The following is a 25,182-nucleotide window of genomic DNA, read 5'->3' as shown; positions in this document are numbered from 1 at the left end:
ATGGGTTTTTTCTATAATTTGGACCTCCATACTTTAGGTCTACTATAAAATAATTTAAACACTAGAAACCCAAAGGAAACCAAAAGGATTGTTTCAGTCCAATCAGAAATAATTATATCTTGAACAAGTGATTGGAAATCATTGCCAACTCCTTTAAGGCAGATTCAGGCAATGTGTGGGTATTGGGACAGGGAAAAAAGTCTAAGGTGTGTTCATCCTCTGGCGGGAGGAAGTGGGTGGAGAGGGATGGCAATAGCTTTTGCACTTAAAGGAACATAAAAGGACATTTCTGTTAGTGGCTTTATGTTATCCATTTTATTTCATTATCTTTCTTTTATACTTTAATAAGAAAATCCTAGCCCTATTAAAGGGGAGGCGGGCAATTTGCAGTTACAAACAAAGGACGTGGATAGCCCCATAAAATGTGTGCCTGATGGGGCAATTTCGCTGGAAATGAACAAAACAATGGTGGATTATCCCAAATGTTTAAACAAGAGCTTAAAATACAAAGTGAATTTCAAAGTTACCAAATGTAGATTAAAGCCGAAAGTGACATACGGGTTTTTTAAGATAAACTATACAGAACTTCTGTGTTTCGCCGCCGGCGAATAAATTCACAAATCTCCTGCGAAAACTCGGTGGTGAAAATTCTCCCAATTTTTTTGTGAAACCCTTCAAATTTCACGATTTTTTTGTGAAAACCTTTACATTTCAAGATTTTTTGTGAAAGCGTCAAAATTTCACGATTTTTCCGTGAACTTTCCGATTTCACGATTTGTCGAAAATTTTTCGCAATTTCGCGAATTTTGTGGGAAATTCGCAAATTTTACAGGGGAAGTGAAATCTGAGAAATCCGCCCATCTCTATTTAGTATACTATAGAATGAAAAAGTTACTATGCAACTTTTCAACTGGTCTTTATATATATATTTTTTAATATAGATTTTAATTAATTGCCTTCTTCTTCAGACTCATACCAGCTTTCAAATAGGGGTCACTGACCCCATCTAAAAAAACAAACAAATGGCTACGTATGTATTGTTATTGCTACTTATTATTTATTGCTTATCTATATATTCAGGCCTATCCTATTCATATTCCAATCTTTTATTCAAATCAATGCATGGTTGCTAGGGTAATTTGGACCCTAACAACCATGAAATTGCAAACTGGAGAGCTGCTGAATAAAAAGCTAAATAACTCGGAAACCGCAAATAATAAAAAATGAAAACCAATTACAAATTGTCTCAGAATATCACTCTCTACACAAAGTTGAACAACCCATTTAATAGGTCTGACATATTACTCAGCAACTAATGGTTCACTGTGACTCATATTATGATCGTACACACCCTCTGATTATTGATCACTGTGGAGTGAATCTGTCCTGTTTCATTTCACCGAAACTGAGAAAAATCTGCGAATCGGCTGAAATTTGCGAAACGCATTGAAGTCAATTGGTTTCAAAATAATTTTGACGTGCAACAATTTTTGAGGCGAGCGTCAATTTTCAGACGCGCAACTATTTTGTCCAAATGTATTATAGTCAATGGGAGTCCGAATAATTTTGATGCGTTGAAATTTTTCCGCGTGTGACAATTTTGATGAGCGATAATTTTTTTTTGTTGTTGCAGCGGTTTTCTCGCCGCAAATTTTCGTTGCAGTTTTGCAAAAACATTCACAGACAGAGAAACACGTAAATTTGTCGCAAATCCACACCTACCGAATTTATTCGCCCATCACTAGGGGGGGGGGGTGCTCTACGTTACCTCCATTTCCACTTTTTCTACTACAGTTGAACCCCCATTTTACATCCCCTGATTTTAAGTTTTCCCTCATTTTCCATTGTTGTTTTGTGGTCCCACCTATATATTGTGCATAATACATTTCCCTAATTTATCTTTTTCTTGGATTTTACACTTTTTCTGGTCCCCTAAAAAATGTAAATTGGGGGTACTACTGTATATCTATAACCATGTATGATTGGTACTAGGTAATGCAGAGGGTTAACAGCCGCAGTACTGTATATTAGAACAAACTAATTACAGCAGCTCAGGAGCTCTAGTGCTGTGCGAATGTTTTCCCGTTAATTGGGTAAATCAGTGTTACATTAACTGAAATAAATGTAGACTTTACACAAAGAAGAGTTCTCTGTGTTTAATTTAACTGCAGCACCGCATCGATATCTGTAATACATCAGACAGAGGTGCACTTTGTAATGATGAATGTGTTGTAAAATATATTATCCTCCTTCTAAACGTTCCTTAGCAAAGTAATTATCCATGGAAATAATTCAGTATTCAATACTTTCATGAAAGTCACATGAAAAAAAGAAATAATTGGCAGGTAAACTGCCTATAACTATTATTGATAACCACAAAGACCAATAGTGTCTGTGGCTTGCATTACCTATATTTTTGGAAGAAGGCATTATATGATAATGATAAATCGGGGCTTGTCCGTCTGAATTTAAATGAGTACTGCAATAAATAAATACACAGTCAGTAATGAAGAAATGTAACAAAGGTGAGTCGTTAAAGGAATTGTTCAGTGTGAAAATAAAAACTGGGTAAATAGACAGGCTGTGCAAAATAAAAAATGTTTCTAATATACAGTAGTTACCTGCTTTGCAGCTCTCTTGGTTTCCATGAGACAGTACATGATAAATTTCGATATTCGAATAGTCGAATAATTTTTTCAAATTCAAATCGAATTTTGGCCTAGTCGATATCGACAAAAATAGCTGGAAATCCAATTTTTTTTTGCTTCGTCCCTTGATGCATCGGCTCCTTAAATGTATTGAATACAGTTTTTTTTTCTTTTAACTATAAATCCTTATATATATTTTCTCAATTTAAAGGTAACATTTGCAAGGCAATAATTGTCCACAGAACAGTATTATATTAAAATCTTAATTTTAGAAAGACTTTTATTCCACACACCCAATATTCCATTTAAAAGCTCATAGTGCAGGGCTACCCAGTTTGTAGAAATGCAGAGAAGTTGAACTCCAGCTAGGTGTAATTGGGAGGCACACCACCCTCCGAGGTTCATTATATATCACATTTTCTGTTTTGAAAAAGCAGTGCTCCTTTAAACAGTGATATCTATGCATCCTGACCCACAATGATCTCTCAGCCTCATTTGCCACATTTTGCTTTTCCTGATTTCCTTCTGTCTCTAGAAAACGAGAAAAATTACCATCTCTTTCGGAATCTCAGGGGGGTTTCGTTCAGCCTCGTGTTTTGGAAGCTCGTTACACTGACAACTATGTGCTCATTTTGACAGCTTTAACGAGAGGTAAAAAGGCAGCAAAGGCCGCGGTGTTATTCTCCAATTTATTAGCGGTAAAAGGAAGAAAATGAAAGGCACCGCAGAGGAGACCAGGCTTTTGTTTTCTGCCAATGAAGAATTAAACAGGAAAATCTATTATTCTATCGATGGCTTTCTGTTGTTGTTGCTCTTGGCAGTCTTTTTTGTTGAGCAGATTTTGGAGATATGTAAACACTATGTATGGAATACACATTATTGTAAGATAAACATGACTTGGCTGGTTTGTTAAGGGAGGGGCAAGGAATAAACGGAGTGAAGCAGAAAGACATGGAAAATGTAAGTTAATGGCTTATCCACTTGACTGCATTCAAAATATGAAAGTCAATAAAACCAGAGAGCCTCTGGGATGAATTCTGAGATCCTGGGAACATCTAAGAATATGCTAAGGGGGAACGAGTTGAACCGAACTTTGAAATGTGAATGTTATTTTTCTAAAAAAAAGAAACCTGCGAGCCATTGCTTGCATCTACCATTCTTTCAATGTTTGGAATGGCATCAGAATGGAAAAACCAACTGAAGAAATCCATTCTCTTTATCCAATCCTCCCGGAAACTCAAAACACTTTTTCACATGAAGAACCTTCTAAGGGACCAACGTGCAAGTAAAGTAAGCTATTCCTTTACTCAAGCTTTGGAACTCAAAGGTATCATCTCTTCAAAAGAAAAAAAAAAACATATCAAATGCTAATGCAGAAAGCTGCAATTATGTAGCTCTTTCAATAATTACATAAGATTGGTAAGTGTGCAAAAATGGCATTAGTCTAGTGTTGTCATTACAGTTAAATTCATTCCCATGGGGCTTCATTACCTATGATTTATACCAAATGCAACACATGAAACAGAGGGACTTTGTGTTTCTATCAAATAACCAGGGCATGACAATATAATATCAGTACCTGTTTGATTCCTAATTATCTTGCGAAGATCTGTTTAATCAAGATGACATTTGTATTAAATCTTGTGAGAGAGGTAAAATATACAGCTTTCAGTGGCAGAGAAAGGGAACTAGAGATAAGAGAGCATATGTTTATATAAATCATCATAATTTGGGCTCCATAAATATCTATGCAATTTTCTTGGCCTACCACTTATATTGTATTTATTCAAAATTAAACCACGCTATCCAGTACCATAGTACCATAGAATTTAGAACATTGCCCTTTACTTTTTTTCGTATATGCTATCCAGAAACCAGTTATCTGGAAAGCTCGCTTATCATATATATTTATATCCAAATTTTTTATATTTTTTCTCTGTAATAATAAAACAGTAGCTTGTACTTGATCCCTACGATATAATTAATCCTTATTTGAGTCAAAACCAGCCTATTGGGTTTATCTAACGTTTTCATGATTTTCTAGTAGACTTATAAGTAGACATCAAATTTTTTTTAAAAAAAAATGTGTTTGTATATAAAGAAAAAAAACTACCAAGACATTTAACTTTAAAATCACAAAGTATTTCTTAAAAAATAACTTACCAAAACTCTGCTTGAGCTCCTATTCAGAAAAGGCGACAGGGCGACAATCCATTGTACGGCACTCGATTTCTCTTCCCTGCCTTCTATAGGAGATAGCCAGGGAGAAGAAATCGAGCGCCATAAGATGGATCATCGCCCTGTCTTTTCTGAAGAGGAGTGCAAGCTGAGTTTTGGCAAGCTATTTTTTAATAAAGACTGTGATTTTAAAGTTAAATGTCTTGGTGGGGTTTTTTTTGTTATAAGCAAACAAAGTTACTGGTCCTTTAAGAAGTATGAAGATCCTAATTGGGGAAAGATCCATTAGCTGGGAAAACCACAGGTCCCAAGCATTCTGGATAACTAGCCCCATACCTGTATTCTTTATTTGTCAAGAAAGAGATTTTTTTGTTTTACAAGAAAGAATTACAAAGGGTAGAGTATCACAAATGACAGAGGGCAAATTTTAACATCTTGCATCACACAAGTAACCAATGAATGTCATCCATATATTCATATATTTTTCAGCATAGAGCCCAGGTTACTGTTACATACTCCATTGTAGTTGCCACATATTTTTGTATAAGACATTTGTAAAAAAAAGTAAAATCAGGAGGGGGCAGATTAAAACAGGAAGCACTCAGTGTTGCCCTATCATCAATTAAAGAAAGGAAAAAAAATAAGAAAAATAAGTAGTGATGAGTTGATCTCTCCAGTTTTTTTTTTGCAGGTGCTGTCAATGGTGCTGCTAGTGATGGTGCTGCTGCAGCTCTTGGTGCAGCTTGGAGAAATTCAGCTGGCACTAACATAATGTAATTTTGAGTAATAAAGCACTTCCATTTGTATAGTACAAATTATACGGACTGAGGTATGGCACAGGCCAGGTCCAGATTTAACAACTTTTCCATTTATTTTTATCTAGTTTTTTAATGATTTGCCTTTTACTTCTTTCTCTTTCCAGCTTTCAAATGGGGGTCACTGACCCCTTCTGAAAAGAAATACTCTGTAAGGCTACAATTGTATTGTTATCTAGAAACCTGTAAAAAGGATTAAGAAAAAGGAATAAAAAGAAAGTACAGTGTCTAGTGATGGGCGAATCTGTGCCGTATAATTTGCAAAATGCATTGACGTCAATGGGCGTAAAAATAGTTGTTATTCGCGTCAATTTTGACTCGAGCAACAATTTTTATATACGTGCGACTAATAGGTCCAAATGCATGGGTATATTTATTCATCCATCACTAATAGTGTCTTATTGGTCATTCCTTGATAAAATAATGATAAACATTTTACAAATTGCAATGAAGAAGCCCACAAAGTGCCCCTGGAACAGGTGAAGCAGAGAGGGGCATGACTGAGGGACGAGTAGGCCTATGGTGGGTGTTGGACAATTGGCATTATAGGGATTTTAGAAAATGTAAGGGGGGGGTTGGGCTTAGGCCGTAAATAGAAGGGGTAAGAGGCGGGAAGTCAGTCATACCTATGGAACAGCAGGAGAACCATTGTTTCCCTCCCGCCCGCCCGACAAGGAGGGTTGGGAGACAAGTAGCAGCTGTGGCGTAGTGGGGCTCCCCTAATGGGTAGCCAAGAGGGCGTTGTAGTGCTAAGGTGAGATTGACCTGGGGCTAGGCTTAGGCACAGCAGGCATGGAAGGAACGGATGGAGGCTTAGCCTTAGGTTGGAGAACAGGGTTGGTTAACAGGAATACTATGTGGCTAATGTTCTATGCATGTTAACAGGCTACTCAATGTGGTGATAATAATAATAAGGTTTGTTTGGTGGATATTTTAATTAAGCTTAAATAGGGTTAAGGAATAAAACAAGCTGCAGCCTTTTTCACCCATGATTATTGTCTGGAGTATTTTTGGGAGTAGGAGGGTGTTGGGGCCGACATCGAGTCATACGTAAGTCAAGTCACTTGTCTCAGCATAACTATAAATTTAACCAAGCTCGTAGTCCGACTGTAGTTGTTTATATTGTTTGGATTCTCAGAATAATAATAGAATACCCCTGCTGATTACAAATGCCTCTTGTTTCTCATGTATACTACTTAAAATTTCTTCCATGGGAATAATATTTACCATTTCTTTAAACCATTTCTTTAAACCATTCCCATATATTGGGTGGCGTTGTAGATCACCACCAGATTTATACTGGGGATCCCACCTCATTATTACATCTCCAACACTATTCTGAGACTTTTGGATATATTTTATGTAAGATTTCAGGACACTTGTATCACTGTTTCGTGTGTAGCTCCTTGCCTTTTAAAATCAGATCTTACAATTGCCCCAGGGGACTGATCTTGGAATGCCCTGATTTCCCTCTGTATTCCATTCCATCATTTGAATGGAAATACCGCTCCTGTATTGCACCAGTATATAGACCTGGGTGTGTAGACTATGGGTAGTAGAGACTTCTTTGGAATTCACTTATAAAGGCCTTGTAAGATGTGGTTAAGACCCCAGAGTGAGTATCACTTGAGTTCATAACTAATAACTCTTTTATTATATTATTATTATTATTATTATTATTATTAAAACACCTTGAAAGACTGTTGCGCAACTGTGGGCAGAGCCCATCTGAGAGAGGATCCTGAGTAGCCTGTGTTGTATTTGAGGTTTTAAAAGTGTACGGCCAAAGTAGCATCACACTTGTATCCATTACAAGATTGCCTTGCAAAGTGAAGTTTGTGTTAGCACTCCCATCATATTAAATATTTCTCATGTATCAGTTTAAACAACTGTAGGGACACTGTGGTTCTCAGGCATTTACCCCTTTGTATTTTTGGATGCCTAAAGTGGTCCTTTATATCACCCAGGCAGCTATGTCTCTTTTCCTGGGTCTATTGTAGTTCAAGGTTAGCCCACTAGGTGGCAGCATTTAACATTATAAGGGTCAGGGTCTTTTTTTTTTTTTTTTAAGCTCAGGGTCTTTCCCAAGACCTCATCTCTCTGGGAGGTTGATACAGGCCCAGGGTCCATTTGTTTAAGTTTAGATTAGGCCAGTTAGAGGGAGGTTTCCTGGGTGTTAGCGAGCAGCTTCCACTCCAATGAGGAGGAACAGAGCAGGGACATCAGTGAGTGAATTAAGAACCATGAAGGGTGCCAAGAGACAAAACCCCAGGCTGAGGATCCCTGTGTGAAGGTACTTTGCTCTGAGAAAGGAATTGCCCAGAAGTGTAATTTATACACTGATCACTCTACCCCTGAGAGGGATTGTCATTATTGCTTTTGAAATGTCTTCAAACAACCATCCATCAACCTATTCCCTGTGAATAAACAAGTTATTGCTGCAAAGCAGCCTCACTGCGACTGGATCCTTTGCTACACAGAAGAACACAAGGTGTCGGGAGTTGCTGGTAGTTGCTCAGGAATGAGCGGGTCAGTGGCACTTTACAAGTAAGGTAACCCTGTTACCACGTCACACTTCACATAGTAAAAGTGCACTCAAGGGTGGGCCACACAATCTTTTCCATTGTTCTGTGCATGGCTACTTATTGGAATAAAATAAACTGTTGCTTTAAATAAACTACATATAAGAACATGACATTGCACTTTGGGTGGCAGCTTTTAGTGCTTAATACTGTACAGCATATCTGTCGCTTCTCTTAAACTTATCAAATCAGTTTTGTGCCTCAATAGACTTCTTGTGATGTGAATTCAAACAATGCTTGATACTGGTTGTTTATTTTAATGACTATGGATTCTGGCTCTGCCAGCACCTCATTAGCACATCATTTACTAATAATGAGCCAACCTTGTCAACCTTCTCATTCACCTTCCGTGGCTCTATGTATAGAGCTTTGATTTATCCGTTTGCAGTGAAGTCTAGCTTTATGATACATGCCCTGACTTGTGTTGTTCTAATTGGTGCTCCAGGGCTACAAAGTCATGTTTTCATAACAGATGAAGTTTCACTGCTCTTGACCAAGCCAAGACCACATAGGTGAATTAGATGTCCAGTTCAGCTCTATGTTTATAGAACTGATTAGGAGAAATATTGTATATGGTTGCAAAGTTAAACAATTATATTAACTATGTGCCTCTTTGGGTCCCATTAACTTGAATGACAAATTCAGAGAAGGGCTGGTGCATGGGTGTCTGCAGAAAATTTTCCAGGGGGGGGGGCAAGTAAGCGAATAGGGTAGCATCCCACTTAAGATGAACCAATTCATGACAATGCAGAAGATAACCTAATTAAGGCTTGCCTTGGGGTGGGAAGTAAAAAAAATATTTTGTGTTGTTGGGAATTAAATTTACAATTTTTTTGGCACTAGCTGGAGAAGTCTGGGTGCCCCTTCCTGCGGACACTCATGATCGTGGGGTCTACTTCCTTCCCAGCCACCCTCTTACTTACCGCGGCACCAGGGGTGGAGAGCAGGCAGATGGTGGGTTTAGCAGCGGGGACGATACGATGCTGTGCGTGCAGAGCCCCTGCAACAATTTTTTTGGGGGGGACCCCAAAGCATTTGGTTATGTATTTAGTTATGCCACTGCATTAATGCCATCTCACATAGTGTTAAGATGTCTCAGTTTTAATGAGATGATGTTAACTATGCTACAATAATAGCCAAAAAGTATCTGCACACCTAAAATGAGACGTTTCCAGATGAAATACTCATTACTAAGTTCCATTCTTTCTCAAAGCACACAAATTATTCTTAAGGAAAGTTGGTTTGGAGGCAAACTAACCTGACCTCACCATAAGGAGGAGAGTGTTATTAATAGGGAAGAAAGATAAAAATACAGAAAGGCTGCTATTTTTTTCCAGAAAAGTTGGCAACCCTAGTACCAACAGAAGACTTTACAGTGAAGAACTTACAATGCCTATGGTATATCTCTGAAGAAAACACCATACACTTGAATTTTGTGTACATACAACTGAGTTTATTCAGTTCCCCTTTCAATGATAATGGGAGCTGTGCAGAACTGCTTCCCTTGCCATTCCACTAACGGGGGATGATGGGAGCTGTTGTAGGCTAGGAGGACACTAGGTCATACATCACAGCCTCTCCACCATCTTCCATCAAAAGTGCCAGATCTGTTCCGCTGCTGACAGGGAGAATGCCATAGGAGATTTCTACCATCAGAATAACTATATAAGGACAAAGTAATAGAAAGCATGGGCATTAGAAGGGTATAAGGAAGCTTACCGCTTTTCATATGGGGTCCGGGTGCTCAAGCTCCAAGCCCTCAGCAGGGGGAGAAAATGCATACAAAACCTGCAAAATAGAGCTGGCACTATTCCGACACCCCAAAAATATGATCAAATTAAGTAAAGTTCAGGAGTCTCAAAATATTTCTAAAGTATTACAAAAAAGCTTTATTTACATCTTGTATAAAAAATAAAAAGATCTTTGCTCAGACATTGTCTTGGCTCTATTATTGTGTCTTGGTGAACTATATCTATCTGAACTCTTTTGACCTGGAATTCGCTTTTGCCTACAGTTTTTGGATCTCCCTATTTTTGATACGCCTGAATATTATGTCTTTGCCCATCCCCGACTACGCTGGATTGCCGCCCGTCCTGACCTGTGCCTGTCTGACTCTCCTTTTTCTTTACTGTGGTGAGTCATGGGACTTTAGCTGCCATCAACTTGATACTACAGCCGCTATCAACTGCTACTCGGCTCTCATACCTTCCCCTACAAGTCACTCCTCTGTTCAGTCTGAGGACATTCTGTGTTGGGTACTGTATGAGATGTCTTCCTTTGGCTAATTGGTTCAAGATATCGGTAAGCCTTACATTATATTTCTGTTTTTTAGGTTGCAAATTATTAGAAAACCTTTTTTGGCAAAAAAAGTATTCTCCGTTCATATCAATATATCTCTTATACCCTTAAGCAGACCTCGTGTTAACCAACAGTTTCCTTGGGCCTCAAGGCTAAGCAAGCCAGCTGGTCACAATTTACTAAATGATTCAAGGTAATTGTTGGATACCCCTTCTGCTACATAGCAGGCATCGTTAATTTTTGCTTTACTCAGCATCATTTTGGGTTCTATGCCAAGCTGGAATTAATGTACCTGTATATTTAAGAAATTGAAAACCTTCTGTAAAAACATAATCAGATTGCATTGATGGACTCTAGCTCTGCACAAAGTGTAAACTGCCAATAGGGCCATGAATTGTCACCGTTTTACTTCAGTTGGAGTTAGTGCTCATTTAATAAGCACTTTCGTCCTATGGTGTGCACCTCACGCCAAAAATAAACATTAAGCCATAGGGCAGGTGGACAGTATCAGGCTCCTGCAACAATTACTCCCTGAATTGTGTATCTGATTGATACAGAAGTAAGGAAATTGGAAGAGGATGGCAGGGGATTTATGTTGCATGCTATTTCCCCATGAATCTCATGAATATAGATCTGCCAAATACAGGCAATGATGTATTCATCAGGGGAATGCATGTCTCAGGGTTCCATTTTGGAGTCTCAGGCTTCAGCAATTTTTTGCAGGGCAGGGTGCAAAGTTCAGAAAACATGTCACTTGCACCCTGCCCTGCACTAAATGACCCTTAGTAAGTAGATGCTCCCTGGTCCCAAAGCTGTTTACCCTCCAAAAAACACTATCATGAGGTGTGAAAAGAAGTATCAACACATGGCAACCTGGTGGAGAAGGGTTCCACCTTACATTATTAGGAGTTTGAAGTCCTATTATCATTAAAATTATACCTCATGTAGAAAGTACTTGATTTTTTAGAAAATCAATAAACAGAATGCAGCAAACTGGAAACTATCTGGCCTACCAATGTATTGTCCCCAAACCACACTAGGTGGTGGAGAGACAGATCAAGGCAAACTAGAGATTACTAATAAGAATAAGTAAAAAAAGTCCTCACAGACATCAGGTTATAAAATGCCATTGGTGGACAGGGCCCTGTATAAGTTTAAAGAAAAAACTGGCAGCTGGAGTCAAACATAAAAGTTTTTTTTAAAAAACACTGGTGGTCAGGGACCCCTACAAGTAAAAATAAAATAATTGATGGTCATGAACAACCCCTATAAATAAAAATAAAAAACTGGCGCCAGGGCCCCCCCATAAAAAAAATTGATGGTCAGGGCCCCCCTACAAGTGAAAAAAAAAAACACATTGGTGGCCAGGGGTTGCTCTTGCCAGCTTCCTCCTTAGTGCGAGCGCATTCTCGCTATTTAAAGGCGCAGGCGCGCTGACGTATGATGTCAGCGCGCAATGGCGCCAAATTCAAATATATTTAAAGGGACATTGGTTGCTATGTGGTTGCCCGTGATAGGTTTTTTCCTGGTGCCTTGTGCCTTGCTGTAAAGCTTCTAGTCTGTCTTGATTCCTGTGTTTGACCCTGCCTGGCTATTTAGACTACTCTGATCTCTGAAACCGGACCCTTGCCTGAAACCGACCTTGATTCTGCTTAACCCTCCTGATTGATCACCCGGTTTGACCCTTTGCTTGCCCGAAGACTCTTGCTTTCTGCCTGCCTCGACCCAGCCTGTCTGACCACGAATTTGCCTACTCCTGTCTGTACAGTGACCTTTGGCCTTAAAGACTAATACAGGCGTGCCCCATTGCTGGACAGAACTCCTGCCCTGTACCTCTCGTTTAAGTCCAGGTGGCATCTGAGTAAGCTGAGGGCTCCTCCCGAAGCCAAAGGCGGTCACACTACTGGTGAAGCACGAGCCGAGACCAGGGTGCTTGGCATTTGTTCTGGTATTGGGTGCCGACCGTTACACACACATACAAATTGTAGAAAGGGTATCCTAGTGGCCAATGACCACCATTATGAGACCTTATAAAGGTTTTAAATACTGAATATCAGTGTTTGTGACAGGGGCAGAGAAGACCTTACAGGCCATGATATTGGAAAGACATGCACCAGCTTTATATGTAGCAGATAAGTTGAGCCCAGACATTGCCACTGACCGATTCCCCAGAGCCGCTGGCAACCATAATAGAAACCCTAACCCCTTGCCACTATTACTATAAAAAATGAAAGGAATTAGATTAATTTTTCACAGCACTTATTTGTCAGTGATTATATTAACATATTGACAAGGGAACTGATGTAGCTGTGAATGTGACTCTCTACTCTCAGACTACAGTGGAAATATATTAGATTATTGCAAAATACACACAATAATGTAAAATGTAAAAAAAAATTACATTGTATAATCATGCGATGGATTCTAATTATCTGGTATCCGTCCCATGCTAATCTTACTTTACGGACAAAAGGGTTCATTTACAAACATAGATTGTACATTGCACCATAGCAATCAGTGAGCAATTAATTTGATGTCTACTAACAATTAGAAAATATAAGCAAAGATCTGATTGGTTGCAAATGTTCTAGTGAGTGTAGTACCTAAGTATATAGTGTATTTATCTACAAATGCAGGACTGAGTGTAAAGGGATATTGCTGTCAAAACTAAAAATATTTGCTTCTGGCTGATAATTTGTATTAGTCAAAATTACTGTAGGTTTACTATACTGTTGGATAAGTCATTGGTTTCTTTAAGTTTTTGAGCTGACAATAGACTGTTGCTTTATGAAAGGGATTCAGAGCTACTGTATAAAGATTTACTTTGTTCCCCGGTTTACTCAGTTCCAACCATTTCTCCACCAGTGATGATGCCACACATGTCATGATGCAATGTGCGTCCAGATGCTGCACACCTGGAGTAGGACCTATTTAAGGTTTCCAGTTGGTCCATTCTTTGGTTATCATGTTGGTTTCATTCTTATATCCTGGCTTTTAGTTGGTAATTCTTTTTGTTTTTGACTCCTGCTTAATCTGCTGCCTGACCAGATCTTCTGCCTGATATTCGACCACAATCCTGTTTTGCCTGCCCTGACCTTCAACCTGTCTGACTTCCCACTTGCCTGATCATTGATACTATGCATAGACCTCACTGCTCTCTCTCCATTCCACTGGCTTCCTTTCCCCATCTCAAAATAGTTTGGTGCCAGTGTGGCTGCTTGCGGGATATTATATATGATGGATCTTCCTAATTAGTGACAATTACAGTCACTCAAGAATAAGCAGGGTCTGGTATCCTTTATCTTAGTGGCTTCATTAAATGATGTTATTGTAAAGAATAGGGTGGCTCAGATGATGCAAAGTTAAAGGAATTATTCACATTTACAAAATCAGTGCACTGTGATGCAAGGATTAGTAATGGGCAAATTTATTAGACAGGCGAGAATTCGCATGCAAATTTCCATGTTTTGCCGCCAGTGAATAAATTCGCGAAAAAAAATCATCGTCGACAACTAAAGCACGCCCATTGACTTAAATGCGCGTTAAATTGTCAACTTTTATGCCCGCGAATTGACGCCAACGTGACAAATTCGTCCGTGACTAGCAAGGATGCCTTTTAAGGTCATTCTACAGGACAAGTGACACCTGCCCTTAGACTATACTTTCTGCTGAATTTTCTCAATTAGTTGTGAAATCCTGTATTAGGTTTTACCAATATCTTATTTTTTTTTATATTTAAATATGTTTTAAATATTATGATAATCCCCTCCATAAATATATGGTGCAGAGTCCATTCTCTTTTCTTCCTTGCTTAATTTTATACTTATTCTATAAATAACTCCAACAAAAAAGGACTAGTGATGGGCGAATTTATTCGCCAGGCGCGAATTCGCAGCGAATTTGCGCGATTCGCCGCCAGCGAATAAATTCGCAAAACACCCGCGAAAATTCGCGGCAAAAATAACGGGCGCCGGCGTCGAAAAAACGGGTGCTGGCGTCAAAAACTAGACGCCGACACCGTTTCGCAAATTTTTCACTGTTTCGCAAATTTCGCGCGAAATTCGCTAATTTTTCGGCGAAGCGAAACGACGCAAATTCGCCCATCACTAAAAAGGACACATGCCAGTGCAGGTATGGGATCTATTGTCTTGAAACCCTTCATCCAGAAAGCTACGAAATAGGGAAGGCCATCTGTCATAGATTCCATTATAATCAAATAATTCACATTTTTTTTAAAAATTATATCCTGTTTCTCCATATTATATAATAATAATAATAAGAAGAAGAAAATAGTACCTTGTACTTGATCCCAACTATGATACAATTCATCCTTATTGGAGGCAAAATAATCCTATTGGGATAATTTAATATTTAAACCCGTTATCCAGAAATTATTTGAATTACTGACTGCCTCCCATAGATCTAAATCCGTTTTCTCTGTAATAATAATACAATAGCTTGTACTTGATCCCAACTAAGATATAATTAATCCTTATTGGAGGCAAAACCAGCCTATTGGGTTTATTTAATGTTTACGTGATTTTCTAGTAGATTTAAGGAATGAAGATTCAAATTACAGAAAAATCTCTTATCTGGAAAACCCAGGTCCTGAGCATTCTGGATGACAGGTCTAATACCTGTATTGTAGTTTATAAGCTTTTAACTTTGCCATATGTATTATCGCAATCATGTTTTGTGAAAACTGCTAATTCTCTAGTTGAACATAGAAATATCTGCATTTTTGGGTAATACACCAAGTATTAGTAAGAACATCATTTAGTATTTGGGCATTAGAAATCCACATACAGAAGGTGTGGCTTCCACCTGTTACTTATAACTAGCCATCAGATACTCGCAAATAATATTAAAGGGATAGTGACAAAACTCACTTTTATTAGTCATGTATCATTAGCCTTCCACTAGTAATATACTTCTATAGGTGCCTCCAGGCTTAATAACGTGTGACGATCCCTGGTGTAACTTTTAGGAAAGAAACTCTTGACATCTTTCCACATACAAATTAAAAAACAACTGACAACACAAATGTAAAACTTCAGTCCCGAAAACATTTCAAGATTCTATAGAAGTCAGTGGTGGGACATCTGAACATTCAAGTCATTTTTGAGGGTTTTTTTTTTTTTTCTTGAGATTTTTAAATCAGTCGTGATTTTACAGCCTTGTTGAAACGAATGGAAGAATGAGACTTTCATTAGGTGCTGGGTTTTTCTATTTTTGCAAGGATAATAGTAAAAATAGGGAAAAAGATATTTATTTTCGTCCTCCTGGCTTTACATAACCCACATAAATTGCTTGTATTTCTCATAGTCCTCCTAGTGCTATCCCATAATCATTATTTGGTCATTAATAGGACATTATTTCATTTTGTTAAGTGGGTGTAAGTCCAGTTATGGGACCTGTTATCCAGAATGCTTGAGACCTGGAGTTTTCTGGATAACTGATTTTTCCGTAATGTGAATTTTCATACTTTAAGTCTACTAGAAAATCATATAAACATTAAATAAACCCAATTGGCTGGTTTTGTTTCCAATAAAGATTTATTATATCTTAGTTGGGATCAAGTACAAGCTACTGTTTTATTATTACAGAGAAAAAGGAAATTGTTTTTAAATATTTGGATAATTTGATTATAACGGAGTCTATGGGAGACGGCCTTTCCTGATTTCTGAGATGTCTGGATAATGGGTGTCCGGATAACGGATCCCATACCTGTAATAATAACCTGCGCCTACGTAACTAGCATCCGACTAAAAGAAGACATTTTGTGTAAAAAATAAGAATGTACCAGTGTGTTATACTCATTTAGATATAGAAGAATTGTGCTTTGAAAGGTAGGGGCCCATTTACTTAGTTGAGTGAAGGAATACAATAAAAAAGCTTCGAATTTCGAATGATTTTTTTGGCTACTTCGACCATCGAATTGGCTACTTCGACCTTCGACTACGACTTCGACTCGAACGATTCTAACTAAAAATCGTTTGACTATTCGACCATTCGATAATCGAAGTACTGTCTCTTTAAAAAAAACTTCGACCCCCTACTTCGCCACCTAAAACCTACCGAGGTGAGATGTTAGCCTATGGGGAATGGGGAAGGTCCCCATAGGCTTTCTAATTTTTATTTTGGTCGAAGAAAAATCGTTCGATCGATGGAATGTTTCGAAGGATTTAAACGCTCGATCGTTCGATCAAACTACTGTATTTGCGGTAAAGGATAGGATTTACATTCCGCAGTCGAATATCGAAGGTTAATTAAAACTCGATATTCGACCCTATGTAAATCTGCCCCGTAGTGTTTCAGGCTGATTTATTGAATATTTTTGCAAAAACCCTAATAATCCCTCCCTTCTCTTCCACTTCCTGCTCCCTGAATTCCCAGGCTGTGCAGGGGAGCCGGCGGCACTCAGCTCGCTGCACTGTAGGACAGGAACCAATCAGCAACTAGCAGGACCTGATAGGGAACTGAAGCCTGTCTGTGCTTGTGTGACTGCAGGGCTGTGATTGGCTGTCTCCTACTGTGCTTCAGGCAGGGACCATTAGGACACACCCACCCCTCATTTGAAACAGGGACCAGAGAAAATCTATAGGGAGCTCCAATAAAGGGGCTATTTTAAAGATAATATTCATTTTTAGCACCGTGTAAAAGCAACACCATATATTACTTATAATTGCCTACAAAATTAGGGTTTTTTCATTTATCCTATATGTCTCCTTTAAAGAATATACTTGGTATGTGTTTCTGATACTAATGTAGAAAATAGAATTTAAATGCAAATATCATTAATCATTACCTGTTAGCCAGCAGCTTATCTGTTAAATTCTAACAAGGCCCAAGGCTCTATATATACTGTATGACATAGCATCATTTAAATAAATAAAACAACAAACTATACATAAAATATGTACAAATTTGCATTTTCATTTTCAATTTCTTTCAATTGATATTTCCCATGTATTTTATCCATTCATCAAACACTCACCACCAACGTGCATGGAATTCTGGTACCTAAAGAATGAGCTAGCCACTACTTTTATTTATTTTTATTATTATTTACATACTGAAATATTCAGATCCAAGTTGAACCAACTAGCATAGCATGTCTTTAACAGTATAACAACCGTAACAGTGTCATTTACACTCTCTATTTTTTTCCTTTAGAGACATCTTCAGGGAGTTTTTGCTCACTGCACATTTGGAATATATTCTACTTCCAAATAATTCTTTTGGTTGTTAAGACACATGGGGGAAATGTAAAAGTTGTAAAAAGAAAAAAATGCTTACTTTTAATTGCAAGTTTTTTATTGCATGCCTATTGCAAAAATGTAATATAACTATTTATTGCAGCTGAAGTTTTGCTGGTGCTTAATACAAGGAGACATTAATATTAATGTTTCGTTTTTTTGCTTGGGTTTATTGAATTTCGAGTATTAAGACACTGATCTCTCCTTTCTACAAAACCAAAGAACTGGCCCTTATTATTTGTGCCTGAATCCTTGTGAATTTCGCAGACATTGGGCCAGATTCAATTCGGTGAGAAAAAGTTATCTCATGGTTTATCACCTGAAAAGTCATTGACGAGATTCAATTCTAAGAGAAAAAAACTTTTCTCCAAATCCAGTTCCATCTTTTTTCCCACCGACTTCAATAGAATTTTTCGGAATTGAATTGCATCTCAAATTAAATTTCATCCATGACTTTTCACTAGTGATGGGCAAATCTGACCCGTTTCGCTTCGCCGAACACTTGCAAAAGGAGAAAATTCGCCAAAATGCATTGCAGCCTATGGGCAACAAAAATGTTTTTGACGCACAACTATATGTTAGACCCTTTGGAGCCTATAGGGGAAATGTAATATATTTCGGTAGCGCAAAAAGCCTGCGCAAAGACTGGTTAAAGACCTCCATAGCAGGTGTTAACGCTAAACCTTTGCTTAGCGAAAATGTGCAATGTAATAATCGCCAGCGACTGATTTTACATTGTGAGCGAAGTTAAACATTCACAAAGATGCCTACGACATTCCCCTCTTATTGTGCCATTTTTGCACCAAAAGTAGCAGAAAAACGTCACTCATCACTAGTTTTCACGTAATAAACCTTTTTCTCACTTAATTGAATCTGGCCTGTTGTTGTAAAGCTTTTGATTTGATTTTGCTTTCAACTCCTCTCCTCTTGACCTGTATCCATTTCTTCAAAAGAGTACGGTGACCTTGACAATGGTAAGATTCTCACCGCTCATTCTTCAACAAATCACAAGGGATGATATAAAGAAGCAAAGCTGTAACTATGTATACCCAATATTAAGGGGCCGATTCACTTACTTCGAGTGAAGGATTCGAAGTGAAAAAAACTTCTAATTTCGAAGTTTTTTTTGGGCTACTTCGACCATCGAATGGGCTACTTCGACCTTCGACTACGACTTTGAATCGAAGGATTCGAAGTAAAAATCGTTCGACTATTCGACCATTCGATAGTCGAAGTACTGTCTCTTTAAAAAAAACTTCGACCCCCTAGTTCGCCATCTAAAAGCTACCGAAGTCAATCTTAGCCTATGGGGAAGGTCCCCATAATCTTGGCTAACTTTTTTTGATCAAAGGATATTCCTTCGATCGTTGGATTAAAATCCTTCGAATTGTTCGATTCGAAGGATTTTATTGAATTATCCTTCGATCGTTCGATCGAACTATCTGCGCTAAATCCTTCAACTTCGATATTCGAAGTCGAAGGATTTTAATTCCTAGTCTAATATCGAGGGTTAATTAACCCTCGATATTCGACCCTTAGTGAATCAGCCCCTAAATTTAGGCTGATATAAATGAGAGGTCACATGCTCCATGAAAAAATGAATGGACAGAAGTATACATTTTTGGAGATCAATGAGTGAACTGCTCCTTCTATCTTTATTCAAAAAAATATGTTTTTGTTTTTTAAGTTAACAACAATCTCAGGCACGGGTACTTCCCATGTGCCATTGGTGGAATATAATTCATATTGTGAATCTGATCATATTAAATTGGAAAACTGAGCAGTAGCTGCTAAAATTTTCCGAAATGCATTGAAGCCTATGGGAGACAAAATTTTGACACGCAACTAATTACGCAACAATTTTTTTCACTCATTGGAGTCAATGGGATATATTTATCAAAGAGTGAAGTTAGAGATTGCCACAGTCCTCTAGAGTGAAATTCTGCCACTCTCTATTAATTTATATGGGATTTTTTAAGGCGTATTTATCAAAGGATTAACTTCCACTTTCACCATTGATAAATACTCTTTTAAAAATCCCATAGTAACGAATGGAGAGTGGCCGAATTTTACTCTAGAGGACTGTGACGATCTCTAACTTCTCTCTGATAAATATAGCCCGATGGGTTTCATCTTTGCGGCGAAACTTTTTGCTCATCGCTACTGGGGAGCAAACTTTGGCAGCAATAAATAAAATCAAGTTTTACACTAAGGGGGTTATTTACTATACTCCAAATGCAAAAATCACGAAAAATTCATGATTTTTTTAAAAGTCTGATTTCATTAAAAAAAATTATGAATTTATTAAAGCCCGAGGATGGAAAAGTCTGAATCTGAAAATCCGGCATCTCAGACCTGTCGAGGTTGCATATAAGTCAATGGGAGAAGTCCCAATGATTTTTTGATATGCACTAGGTTTTGGGCAATACCCAAAAGTTTTTGGGTGAAAATTACGAAAAAAACGTATTCTTCGCAATTTTTCCTGCAAACAAAATTTTCGGGAAAGTTTATTAATAAATAAGCCCAAAAAACCTGTGCGGATTTACTCTGAGTTTTTTCAGAAAATATATTAGATAAATATATAGATAAATATAGATATTATTGTTATATATAGTTTATATACGTGAGTGTATAGGTAGGTCGGTTAAATTCGAACAGTCGTTCATTTTGCTGATTTGAGATAGAAATCCTGAAGACTCAAATGTTTATACATTTTAATATTGTTTCATTCTATTAAACCAGCAAACTGAAGTAACCAGCAAGTTGCACTGGTTTCTGAAAACGTCTTCACATAGCAAATGTCAAATCTGGCAGCATTTTCAAAATTTGATAAAAGTGATGAAACCACCATTGACAAACATTGTGGGGGTAATTTACTGAGACCCTGAACACAATTTCAAGAGCACTGAGAGGTGCAAAACAAAATCACAGGCAGATCCTTGGGCTTTGTTATGGAGCACAAAAACAGATTGGCAGATTGCACCATGCACTGTAGGTGGGTAATGACCAATAGTACTGCCTACTAGTGATGGGCGAATAAATTTGGCAGGAATGGATTTGCGGTGAATTTCTGGATTTCGCTGCCAATGAATAAATTCTCTAACTGCGACGAAAAATCTGCTGTCAGGTGTCAGAATTGTTGTGCGGATAAATTTCTCACGTCAAAATTATTCAGGCTTTAATAAATTTGGACAAAATTGTTGCTCGCACCAAAATGATTGCACGTCAATATTATTTTTTTACGCCCATTGACTTCAATGCTTTTTTGTGCTAATTTTTCGATGAAGCGGAACGCAGATTGCATACTGCCTACAACTTGGTTCATGTATAATTGCCAAACATATAGAAAACAGTGGGTTATTTATCCTATGCCATTCCCGATGTTGTTTCTCCATGCACTTCATTCTAAGCAGCCCTATAAGAAAACTTTTCCAGTTCAAGTCCCATCTTATCTCCCTGCTTGGTCTAAAGTACTTGGTTTAAAGTGTAGTGGCTCACTTTTCTGAACAATTAACTGCACACTTATAGCACTGAAGAAAAATGTATTATGTTATTACTTCTAGCTACGCTGGCAATGCCTGATCTCTATGAATTGTTTTCGAGACAATAAGAAAGAGTTGTGTATTGCTGTATGTTAAGCATGTCATATAACTGTCTCCTTGGGCAAATCTTGGGTTTGATATGATCTGGCATGCTGCCACTTCCCTGTGGTACTTTATATACTGAGCCTCCGACTGAATTAATAATGCCGTGTTCTGGGTGTTTGAGTGCCTTGCTGTTTATAGCTGACTATTTCTTGTATCTTTTTGTGTAATTAGCACAAAACTATGAATGGCATCACATGAAAATGCAATATTATTTATCTACTCTATACCAGAAGCATCTCTAAGAGCCTAGCTAATCAATGCATTCAGATTACAGAAATCATGGTATGATTAACAGTCTCCGACCCCGGCCGCTGACACAGTTGGCTGCTTTATGACTGAACATAAAACCGCCAGACAGTGCGTCCAGAACGGCCTCAGATAAAGTGACCTTGCAGATTCCTTCAGGGGTGGTTCTGCTAATAATTTGCTGCATCTAGTGTTTTTTGGGGTTTTATCTATGTACTGTATTTATTGGAAGTGTCTCCTCTGGTGCTTAGTTTGCAGTCTCACTTTCAGGATATTATGCTGCTGTGCTAACCAAGCCGAGCATTCTATTCCATTATGACTTATGATTGTGTCCATACAGAAAATACATTTTATGCATGCGCTCTATTTGTGGTACAAATTGCTCTGCTGTTTTTACTGAAAACACTGTGGGCAATTGCATACCAAATATACTGTATATATATATATATATATATATATATATATATACTGTATATATATATATATATATATATATATATATATATATATATAGTGCACGGAGTTGTATATTTTTCAACAGTGTCAGACTGGGTGATCCAGGGCCCACCAGGGCTGCTTCCATAGGGCTCCCACACTCTGCCCCAGCCATGAGGTTCACCTGGAGACACAACCCCCCTTCATGCCCCTCATCCCAATGCGTAGGTAGTCACATGCCTGGTTTTCACTTTTTAGCACTGCAAAAATTGGGGCCAGGGGAGTCAGGGGACAGCACAGTGGGGGCGGGTCTGTGTCAGGGGGCCCATGAGGGACAGGGCCCACCAGGTTTTTTCCCAGTGTCCTGATGGCCCAGCCATGTTCTGCAAGATTGCCATTGGCCCAAACATCTCAGATACACGTGGCCAATATAAACTTTGTGTTTTTCTTGTTTTGTCTCCAAAAGTTAACAAATGGCATATAATTCTTATACAAGCAAGACAATATTAAATGCAGTTAAAAATACCCCATTATCATTACTTTACCCAAACTAGCAGAATTTTCTATTTGCATCAGGAGCTTAGCCTCCTCCTCCTCCCTTACATTAGAGGGTCTATATCATACCCCTACAATTAATTAGCTCAGCCCTTTACAACAGGTCTTCACATAAAGCTAATTTCCAGTAGGCGAAGGTTCATCAACCTTAATAGGTCAGATTTGATGAAAATGCACTTTTCAATTCCTATTTTAATCATGCATTTTCATACAGAGTTGGACTGCACAATTAGGGCCCACTGGCCATCTGCATCAGGGGCCCCCACACTCCACCTGGTCCCCTGCCCTAGTCACAACCCACCTTTGGCACCCCCGCACATTGTGTACCTTCTCTACTTATGGCCGCTATTGGGGCCGGGGGCAGACAGGTCTCAGGCAGGTAGTAAGTCTGGGTTAATAGAGCCTACCATGTTTTTTCCAGCCCAGTCTGACCCTGCCTTGTTTGACTCTGAACAAACAAGAAAATAAAAAACCTAGTCATGTCACATTGTCCTTCACTGTACAGAAAAGTATTGCAAATCATGAAATCTAAATGGATCTTTGAAACAATCCTTTCTAGTTTCCTCTCTGTTCAGACAGAGAATCTTTTACACTTAGCATTACTTAGCGCCCTCCATGAAAGCAAAAACTAAAACACAACCTTCAAAATGAATCAGCATGAAATATGACTGTAACCTTGTTTAGCTTTGGCATTCAAAGTATCTACCATGAAGTGAGGTTTTACTAAACAATAAAATCTACTTGAGGTTAGAAGTCATCGACCATATGGGAATACAAAGGGCTGTAAGTAATTTGATAATTAAATTATAAAGGCTATGCCCAGCCAATGAGCTGATTTACACATTCCATTACTTACAGAGAAATCTACACCATTTCGGATTTGGAGCTGAACATTGTATGCGCTGTTAGGAATCTGTTGAACCATGTCACTTTTGATCACTAGTGATGGGCGAATTTACGCCGTTTCGCTTCACCGAAAAATTCGCGAATTTCGAGCGAAATTCGCGAAACGGCGAAAAATTCGCGAAACGGCGCCGGCGCCCGTTTTTTACGCCGGCGTTCATTTTTTCGAAAAAAATTTTTTGCCGCCGGCGAATTTTTGCCGCGAATTTTTGCGGGAGTTTCGCGAATTTATTCGCTGGCGGCGAATCGCGCAAATTCGCTGCGAATTCGCGCCTGCCGAATAAATTCGCCCACCACTATTGATCACACTTTGGATCATTTATTTTAAAAAAATGGGCAAATTGGAACCTGGGCAGTAAGTCATAGCAACCAATAATATGTTTGGTTTTATTTTTTTAATTGCAGAATTCTGATCATCATATTTTAGACAATCTCCAAGTGATTTCACTTACCTGGTTCTCCCAGCGAGCAATCTTTCTCCGCAAAGAGTGAAAAGACAAATTCAACTTTAAGTACGGAATGTTACCACATAGTAAATCCTTTGTGGTTTGATAGAAGTGTTGGTGTTGAGGTCATTTAGAAAAAAACTTATTTTAAGGCATTTTAAGGTTATTTGTCAGAGCTGAAACTTTTATCAGGTACAAGTAGGTCAACAAGCGAACATAGAAATGGAAAAGGGTATTGCAGTTAGGAGTAAAATGAATCCAAAATTATTTTTTTCAATATGTAAATAGTAAATGGCAGTGTGTTGGGAGTTTCCTTAAATGAGAAGGATCTAGGTTTTTTTTGTAGAAAACAAGTTGTCTAATTCTGGGCAGTGTCATTCTGTGGCTACTAAAGCAAATAAAGTTCTGTCTTGCATAAAAAAGGGCATTAACTCAAGGGATGAAAACATAATTATGTCTCTTTATAGGTCCCTGGTAAGGCCTCATCTGGAGTATGCAGTGCAGTTTTGGACTCCAGTCCTTAAGAGGGATATAAATGAGCTGGAGAGAGTGCAGAGACTAAGTGCAACTAAACTGGTTAGAGGGACGGAAGACTTAAATTATGAGGGTAGACTGTCAAGGTTGGGGTTGTTCTCTCTGGAGAAAAGATGCTTGCGAGGAAACATGATAACTCTAAGGGGCAGATTTATCAAAGGTTGAGGTGAATAGTCGAATGAAAAAAATTCAAATTTTGAGCTATTTTTTTGTGTACTTCGACTAGGAAAAAAATTCAAAAGTTCAAATAACAAAATTTATCATGTACTGTCTCTTTAAAAATTCAACTTCGACCATTCGCCATTTTAAACCTGCCGAATTGCTGTTTTAGCCTATGGGGGACCTCTTATGACGTCAATTGGTTGACTCGGACCTATTCGACTAAAAAAAACCTTTGACTTAATTTTGGTTGGTCTTTTCGACGTTTTTTTCAATTCGAAATTCAGCCCTTGATAAATATGCCCCTTAGTATATTAGTGAGATATTAAAATCTACAATTAGTATAGCTATTGGCATACATTATGTAGTTTATGTATATATACACATGTGAGAGTATAGACCAGTAGGTCAGTATGACCTAGGATTCATTTGGAGGGGTTGAACTCTATGGACTTTGGTCAACCCAACGTAACTGTA

The sequence above is a fragment of the Xenopus laevis genome, chromosome 7L, assembly GCF_017654675.1.
Source record: "Xenopus laevis strain J_2021 chromosome 7L, Xenopus_laevis_v10.1, whole genome shotgun sequence".
NCBI classification, from domain to species: domain Eukaryota; kingdom Metazoa; phylum Chordata; class Amphibia; order Anura; family Pipidae; genus Xenopus; species Xenopus laevis.
This window is presented reverse-complemented; position numbering follows the sequence as displayed.